Source organism: Pseudophryne corroboree, unplaced genomic scaffold (genome assembly GCF_028390025.1).
Source record: "Pseudophryne corroboree isolate aPseCor3 unplaced genomic scaffold, aPseCor3.hap2 scaffold_2477, whole genome shotgun sequence".
Taxonomy (NCBI): Eukaryota; Metazoa; Chordata; class Amphibia; order Anura; family Myobatrachidae; genus Pseudophryne; species Pseudophryne corroboree.
This window is the reverse complement of record NW_026969133.1, coordinates 37,501-45,000: the sequence shown is the minus strand read 5'-3', so window position 1 is coordinate 45,000 and position 7,500 is coordinate 37,501. Positions and strand designations below refer to the sequence as shown.

The 7,500-nt window shown below is 59.2% G+C and overlaps 1 long non-coding RNA gene across 1 annotated transcript; it reads right to left on the bottom strand.

Moving 5' to 3' along the window:
• Positions 1 to 3,428: 3,428 nt before the first annotated feature.
• On the bottom strand, positions 3,429 to 3,888 carry LOC135011511 (uncharacterized). The gene is made up of 2 exons (XR_010210591.1): positions 3,761 to 3,888; positions 3,429 to 3,674 (listed from the first exon to the last, which is right to left on the bottom strand). It is a non-coding gene; the product is annotated as an uncharacterized LOC135011511 (long non-coding RNA).
• Between the last annotated feature and the right edge of the window lie 3,612 nt (positions 3,889 to 7,500).

The following is a 7,500-nucleotide window of genomic DNA, read 5'->3' as shown; positions in this document are numbered from 1 at the left end:
GAGAAGGAGACGTGCCCGGCCCGTACGTCGGGCTCCAACGGATGCCCGCCGTGGACCCTTTATAGGCCCCATCCTGGTCCTGCCATGCTGTTATCGGAGCTCCACGGCTATCTTGTCACTAAACCTTTCGTTTGAGCTCCAGGGCTTTTTGCTTTTTGTAACCCGGTTCCTGGAGCCCTGCCTGGGCAAAATCGGATGCAAGAAGGCCCTGCCCATGCTGATCTCTGAGCTCCGCGCATCTTCTGTCACGGGTCCTTTCGCAAAAGCTCCAGGGAAACAGGCTTTTCGGCCCCGGACAGAGTCCCGGCTCTCTCGCTCGCCTCGTTGGTACCTACTGATCCGGCGGAGGTGTTCTCCGGCGGGTAGCGACACGGACGGCCGAGGGCGCGCTTCACCCAGGCTTCAACCATCTCCTCCCCGAGCCCCTGGAAGTGCAGCTGGGCCGCGGGCGCCCCGGTCCGCACTCATCTGCGAAACTTCCACAAATTGCAGTACCCGATTTGGCCCACTGGGGGGCGCTGCCTCCGGGGGAGAAGGAGACGTGCCCGGCCCGTACGTCGGGCTCCAACGGATGCCCGCCGTGGACCCTTTATAGGCCCCATCCTGGTCCTGCCATGCTGTTATCGGAGCTCCACGGCTATCTTGTCACTAAACCTTTCGTTTGAGCTCCAGGGCTTTTTGCTTTTTGTAACCCGGTTCCTGGAGCCCTGCCTGGGCAAAATCGGATGCAAGAAGGCCCTGCCCATGCTGATCTCTGAGCTCCGCGCATCTTCTGTCACGGGTCCTTTCGCAAAAGCTCCAGGGAAACAGGCTTTTCGGCCCCGGACAGAGTCCCGGCTCTCTCGCTCGCCTCGTTGGTACCTACTGATCCGGCGGAGGTGTTCTCCGGCGGGTAGCGACACGGACGGCCGAGGGCGCGCTTCACCCAGGCTTCAACCATCTCCTCCCCGAGCCCCTGGAAGTGCCGCTGGGCCGCGGGCGCCCCGGTCCGCACTCATCCGCGACACTTCCGCGCTGGAGTCCGACGCTCGCCGGCCGCGTCCCCCGGCCCGCGGGGGCCCGGGGGGAGGCCCGACGCGTGCGGGGGGAGGCGGCGGGCGGCGGGGGCGCCCCCGCGCCACCCGACGGCGCCCCCCGGTGGCCAGAGGCGGCTCGGAGCGAGACGATCGGGGGGGAACGGCGGCGCGTGACCCGCCCCGGCCCCCTTGGCCCAGCGGACGGGCAGGCGGCTCCCGGGCGACCCCCCGATCCCCGCCGCGGCGCCCCCCGGTGGCCGCCTGACGCCACTGCGGGGGGTGCAGATTCCGTGTGTCCTCTCGGATAAAAACAAAAGAAACGATTCCCGTCGGGCGAAAGTAAGTGGGACGCAGGGCCCCGGGCCCCGACGGTCCGCGCGCGCGGCGCCCCCCGCTGGCCGGTCGAAGGGATGACAAAAATAAAATGAAAGAAATTTCAAAAAAGCACTCGCCCCAAACAGACGAAAGGTACCCGGTCCGCCCGGATGAACCCTCCCCCGTGTCCCCGCCGCGGCGCCCCCCGCTGGCCAGCCGAGGTAATACACGATTGAGAGGGGGGAAGTGAAAAAAAAGGGCAAAAAATGAAAAACACCCCACCCATTTGAATGCAAAGTCCCGGAGCGGCCAGGGGTGGACGCCGGTCCGCGCGCACGGCGCCCCCCGCAGGCCAGTTGAAGGGAAGAACGGAACGAGACTAAAAGATAAAAAAATTTCAAAAAAGCACTCGCCCCAAACAGATGAAATGTACCCGGTCCGCCCGTGTCCCCGCCGCGGCGCCCCCCGCTGGCCAGCCGAGGTAATACACGATTGAGATTAAAAAAAACCAGGCAAAAGACAAAAACACACCACCGATTTAAATGCAGTGTTCACGAGCGCCAGTCCGCGCGCGCGGCGCCCCCTGCTGGCCGCGTAAAAAAAAAAAAATAATAATAATAATAATAATCCACCGTTGTGAATTTGCGATGTGTCCGGTACGGCGGCGGCGGGGAGGCGTCTCCCCTCGTCGGCGCACCCTGGTGGGGGGAAATAAATGAAAAAAAAAAAAAGAACAGCCCGGGCTCTCGCCGGCTTCCGCAGCCCGGGCTCCCTCCGGCTTCCGCGGCCCGGGCTCCGTACATACAGACAGCAAATGAAATAACGGACGGATGGATGGAAGAGAAGAACAGCCAGGGATCTCGCCGGCTTCCGCAGCCCGGGCTCTCGCCGGCTTCCGCAACCCGGGCTCCAGCCGGCTTCCGCAGCCCGGGCTCCCTCCGGCTTCCGCGGCCCGGGCTCTCTCCGGCTTCCGCGGCCCGGGCTCCCTCCGGCTTCCGCGGCCCGGGCTCCCTCCGGCATCCGCGGCACAGGCTCCGTACATACAGACAGCAAATGAAATAACGGACGGATGGATGGAAGAGAAGAACAGCCAGGGATCTCGCCGGCTTCCGCAACCCGGGCTCCAGCCGGCCTCCGCAGCCCGGGCTCCCTCCGGCTTCCGCGGCCCGGGCTCTCTCCGGCTTCCGCGGCCCGGGCTCTCGCCGGGTGAAGATCAGGCGAGAGTAGGGGTGTCCTCCGCTGGACGGGAAGCCCAGGCCGTGGAGCCGCCGCACGGACCGGGGGTTGACCCGGCCGGGGACGGGCAGGAGGCGAGGCCCGGACTCGCTCCCGTCCAGACGGCCCGAGGCCCCTCCTCCCCTCCCGGTGGACCCGCCCCCGACTATTAAGCCCGGCCAGGGAGTCCACGTCGGCCCCCGGGCGGACCAGGGAAGGACCCCCCTTCCGCGCTCCGCCGCGCTCGGAGGCGCTGACGCGCCGGGCGGACGGGGCGCCTCCGGCCAAGTCCCCGGCCGGGACTTGGCTGGCTGGCGAGCGAGCGAGGGAGGGCGAGGGTTAGGGCCTCGCCTGTCCCCCGCCCCGGGCCAAGTCCCCCGACCGGAGCGGAGCGAGCAGGCCGCCCTAACCCCCCCCCCCCCCCCGGTGGCACCGCAGCACCGGAGATTATTCGGGGAATGCTCCACAGCGCTGCTGGGGAAGTGTTTGCTTTAAACACACTCTGCATTGCATACACACCGAAACCCATTCCAGTCTGGTAAACGTGATTCTCTGGGACTTGCGAGAATTGTATGCTGGGTAGTTGAGACATGACTCCCCCATCACCTCCCAGGGTCAGACTCATGGGGACCTCATTTTAGGTCCCCACCATGTCGGAGGTCCCGCCAGTGTTGGTGTGCTGTCTGGCCCTTGTCCCCGTTAGGATATATAAACAAGTGCACAGGACACACGCACACCCACACATACTTGTTTTTCTATCCTCATCGGGACATATGTCTGGAACCTTCCTCATGGGGACCTATTCAGGAATACCGGCCTAATGAGGACACCCCACATAACTGATTTATTTTCGGGTTTAATTAGAGATAGAGGAAACGTGTATTCAGCAGCAGATACATTTTATTCAGGAAAGGTTCTTTCTCATTTCAGCAGTAATTCGGTTCTTAATGTAAAACTTAACCGAGAGCCAGTTCCGAGCCTTCAGCGCTTGTCGTTCTGCCCTTAGGCACGCATCACAGTCATTCTTGCCCGGCACCTTGAATGAGCGAATGAACCGAATCATGTGACGTTCAACAGCTTTCACTTCTGCTGGGGTCCACGGATTGCGCTTGGTACCCCTTCTGTCACCTGTGCGGGAGAAGAAAGGTCAGTCACCACGCAACGCCACCACCAGTCATGGACGCATCTCAAATGGAATGGACAGTCACACCCACCTTTAGCTGCACCTCCATCCACCGCCGACACCACGCTGCCAGCTTCTTTTCCCATGTGCCCCATGGGAACCTCAGTATCCTGACTCTCTGGCTCATCCCCAGAGTCATCGCTCACCACCTGGATCGGCTCTGTGGATAGAGAAGGACAGGGAAACCGATCACACCAGCCCACTTAGACAGTCAGTCCCTGGAGCCACACTGTCAAGTGATACCTACCGTTTGGATCAATGGAGATCTCTTCCAGATTGTGGCCCCGGAATTCAGCCATTCTCCCTTGCTCGAGAGCCAGAAACAGCTTGCTCAACTTGGCCAGTTGAAGGGTACCCTCCGGGAGGCGGTAATAATGCCGGTGCACCCGAATATCATGTCCAAGGAAATCAGCAAGCTGATCCATCTCTGTATCGCTCAGGTTGAGGACTCTGGAAAGTGTAGCCACATGCTTCCGTAGGCGGGTGGAAGATAATGCTTCGGGGTGCTTGGCCCCACACTCCCGGGCGTAGAGACGTATGCAGTCGGATCCCCTATAATGGGACATGGCTGTTGGCCTAGCAAACATGTAGATATTGTGTGGGGTCACACCACATTCTGTCCGCTTCTCTATGAGGAGCTCCATCGCTTTCTGCATGCTTGGGGATAGCAGGACAGGGACTTTCCTGCCTCTTTTCCCAGGAATCTCAATACGGGAGAAGTGACGACAGAGTGCCTTCTCCAGCTCTGACAGGGCCTGGGCCACATCACCCTGCAAATCGGCTGTGTGCCGTAAATCGAAGGAGGAGAGCAGCATCTTGGAAACCTCACCTTCTCTCCTGCGGTTGAAGAGAATCAGCTGCGTGAGGGTAACTTTGGCCAACATGGACCACTGCTGTTTGGAAGGGTGGGCGGACAACTCATCGATGTACTCTCGCTGACGGTCAAGGAGGTACAGGTTCAAGCGCTTAACATCATCAGTGAAGGGCAGAAGCAGCGGTGCATTCCATTTTATCTCTCGAAGTGTCTTCAGGGCAGCAGTGGAGATTAGCTCGCTCCACCTCGCCTCATAAATTTTCCGAAAGTTTCGGGCACGCTCCTCTGTCAGGGCACTGCCCTCCATCAGTGCCTGACACTCCACCATAGCTGAAATCTTCTGCAAGCTGTGTCCCACCTTCAGAGCCAACGAGGGTATTTTATATGTATTGGTGCGGTCATCGTAACCGGCCAGGCTCCTCACAGCATGCACCACTTGCAGGAAATTCTGTGGGCAAATGAAATCTTCCATACACCGCAACGGTGTGACCTTCATCGCCTTCAGCAGAAGCCGCCCCACCTCTCTGAGCTTCTGACGGATGTAATCATGCTTGCTGACATCAGACCCCAGACGGTTATAGAGGTGCTGACCGAACTGCATAATCCAGCGGTCCCCTTTGATTACCGGTACCACATCATCATAATTCATTCCGCTCAGCAACTTCCAGAGGCCAGTGCCAACATCTTTCGGGAGCGGTGTGGCGTAAGTGAAGAGACCCTGCACCCTGGTTCTTCCAGGTTTGGGGCTGACACTTTTGCGGAGCGGGCACCTCTTCACATGGCGCCACAGGTGCTTCCTGGAGAATAGCCCTTTACATTTTACACAGTGCATGAAATCTTGGGGAGCCGTTGCTTCTTTCGGCTGCTTGCACGGTAGGAGGACTCCGCTGCCCTCGCGGAGAACCCCGACATTATGGGCAAAGTTTCCCCGGGTGCGAATCAGGTCTAGCTGCACTGTCCTTTCCCTGGAGCGCTTCGGAAAGCTGAGTGCCCTTGCAACCTCATGCTCATTGTGGTGGACAGCTTGAACATGTCTCGCAATTTTTGAGAATGGCCTCTCGCACCACAGGCAGAAATTTTTCTTGTTACATGCAATCGAACCATCTGCTTTTCGGGTAAGTACCTGGACCGACACTGCGCGGGCCGGATGGAGACTTGGTTCGGCCTCCGCGGAGCAAGCCCCGGACACTTCCAGAACCTTCCTGCCGTGAAAAGACGTCTCCTCCCCTCCACTATCATCCGAGCTGCTTAACTCTGACGAGTCGGGGAGATAGTCTTCGTCACTGCCGTCGGTTCCGTACATTGCCTCACTGCGACCAGCAGACCCAGCACTTCCGGAGTTTGTGGCGCACACACCGTACCAAGCCCGCGCTTTCTGTCTGACCACGCCCACCGTGAATACAGGGTTCTGGGAATCGAGGGCCCAGGCCCCGGCACGTGCTTCCTATTACACATCCGGAGAGGTGGTTCTTACTAGAGTCACGTGTCGGGCGGCGCGCGCGACACTTTTGCGCCACATGCTCCGATTTTCCCCAGGCTCCTGGAAGCCTGTCCCGGACCGAGAGGTGCCAGTCTCCACTCATCGGCAAGACTTCCACAAATCGTAGTACCGGATTCAGCCCACCAGGGGGCGCTGCGATGGGCAAGGAAGGAAATATCAGACCCGGTTTTCGGGCTCCGCGATTTTTCCGACGAATGCCCTTCTCACCCGAGCTCCGCGGACTTGGGCAACCTTCCCTCTGGATTGAACTGATCTCAGACCCGGTTTTCGGGCTCCGCGATTTTTCCGACGAATGCCCTTCTCACCCGAGCTCCGCGGACTTGGGCAACCTTCCCTCTGGATTGAACTGATCTCAGACCCGGTTTTCGGGCTCCGCGATTTTTCCGACGAATGCCCTTCTCACCCGAGCTCCGCGGACTTGGGCAACCTTCCCTCTGGATTGAACTGATCTCAGACCCGGTTTTCGGGCTCCGCAATTTTTCCGACGAATGCCCTTCTCACCCGAGCTCCGCGGACTTGGGCAACCTTCCCTCTGGATTGAACTGATCTCAGACCCGGTTTTCGGGCTCCGCGATTTTTCCGACGAATGCCCTTCTCACCCGAGCTCCGCGGACTTGGGCAACCTTCCCTCTGGATTGAACTGATCTCAGACCCGGTTTTTGGGCTCCGCGATTTTTCCGACGAATGCCCTTCTCACCCGAGCTCCGCGGACTTGGCCGAAATCATATAAATAATATATAAGCCCGGCAAATGTAAGCGGGACGCGGGTCCGCGCGCGCAGCGCCCCCTGCTGGCCGCGTTGAAAAAAAAAAAAAATAATAATCCACCGTTGTGAATTTGCGATGTGTCCGCCTGGCGACACGGAGGGCTCTTGGAAAGAGACGGGCTATCCAAAAATGGAAAGGGAAGAGATCAGTAGAGAAACGATAAAACCAAATAAATAAATAAAATAAAAAATAAAATAAAAAAAAATTCTATCTACATCTACTACCTACAGATACGTTACCGTATCTGTAGGTAGTAGATGTAGACAGATTATTTTTTTTTTTTCTTATCATTTCAATTACATTACAGTTAGAAAATGAAATAATGAACGGATGGATGGATGGATGCAACGGACGGACGGACGGACGGACGGACGGACGGAAGGAAGGAAGGAAGGAAGGAAGGAAGGAAGGAAGGAAGGAAGGAAGGACGGAAGAGAAGAACAGCCCGGGCTCTCGCTGGCTTCCGCAGCCCGGGCACCCGCCGGCTTCCGCACCCCGGGCTCCCTCCGGCTTCCGCGGCCCGGGCTCCGTACATACAGATAGGAAGTTAAATAATGGATGGATGGAAGAGAAGAACAGCCAGGGATCTCGCCGGCTTCCGCAGCCCGGGCTCCAGCCGGCTTCCGCAGCCCGGGCTCCCTCCGGCTTCCGCGGCCCGGGCTCCCTCCGGCTTCCGCGGCCCGGGCTCC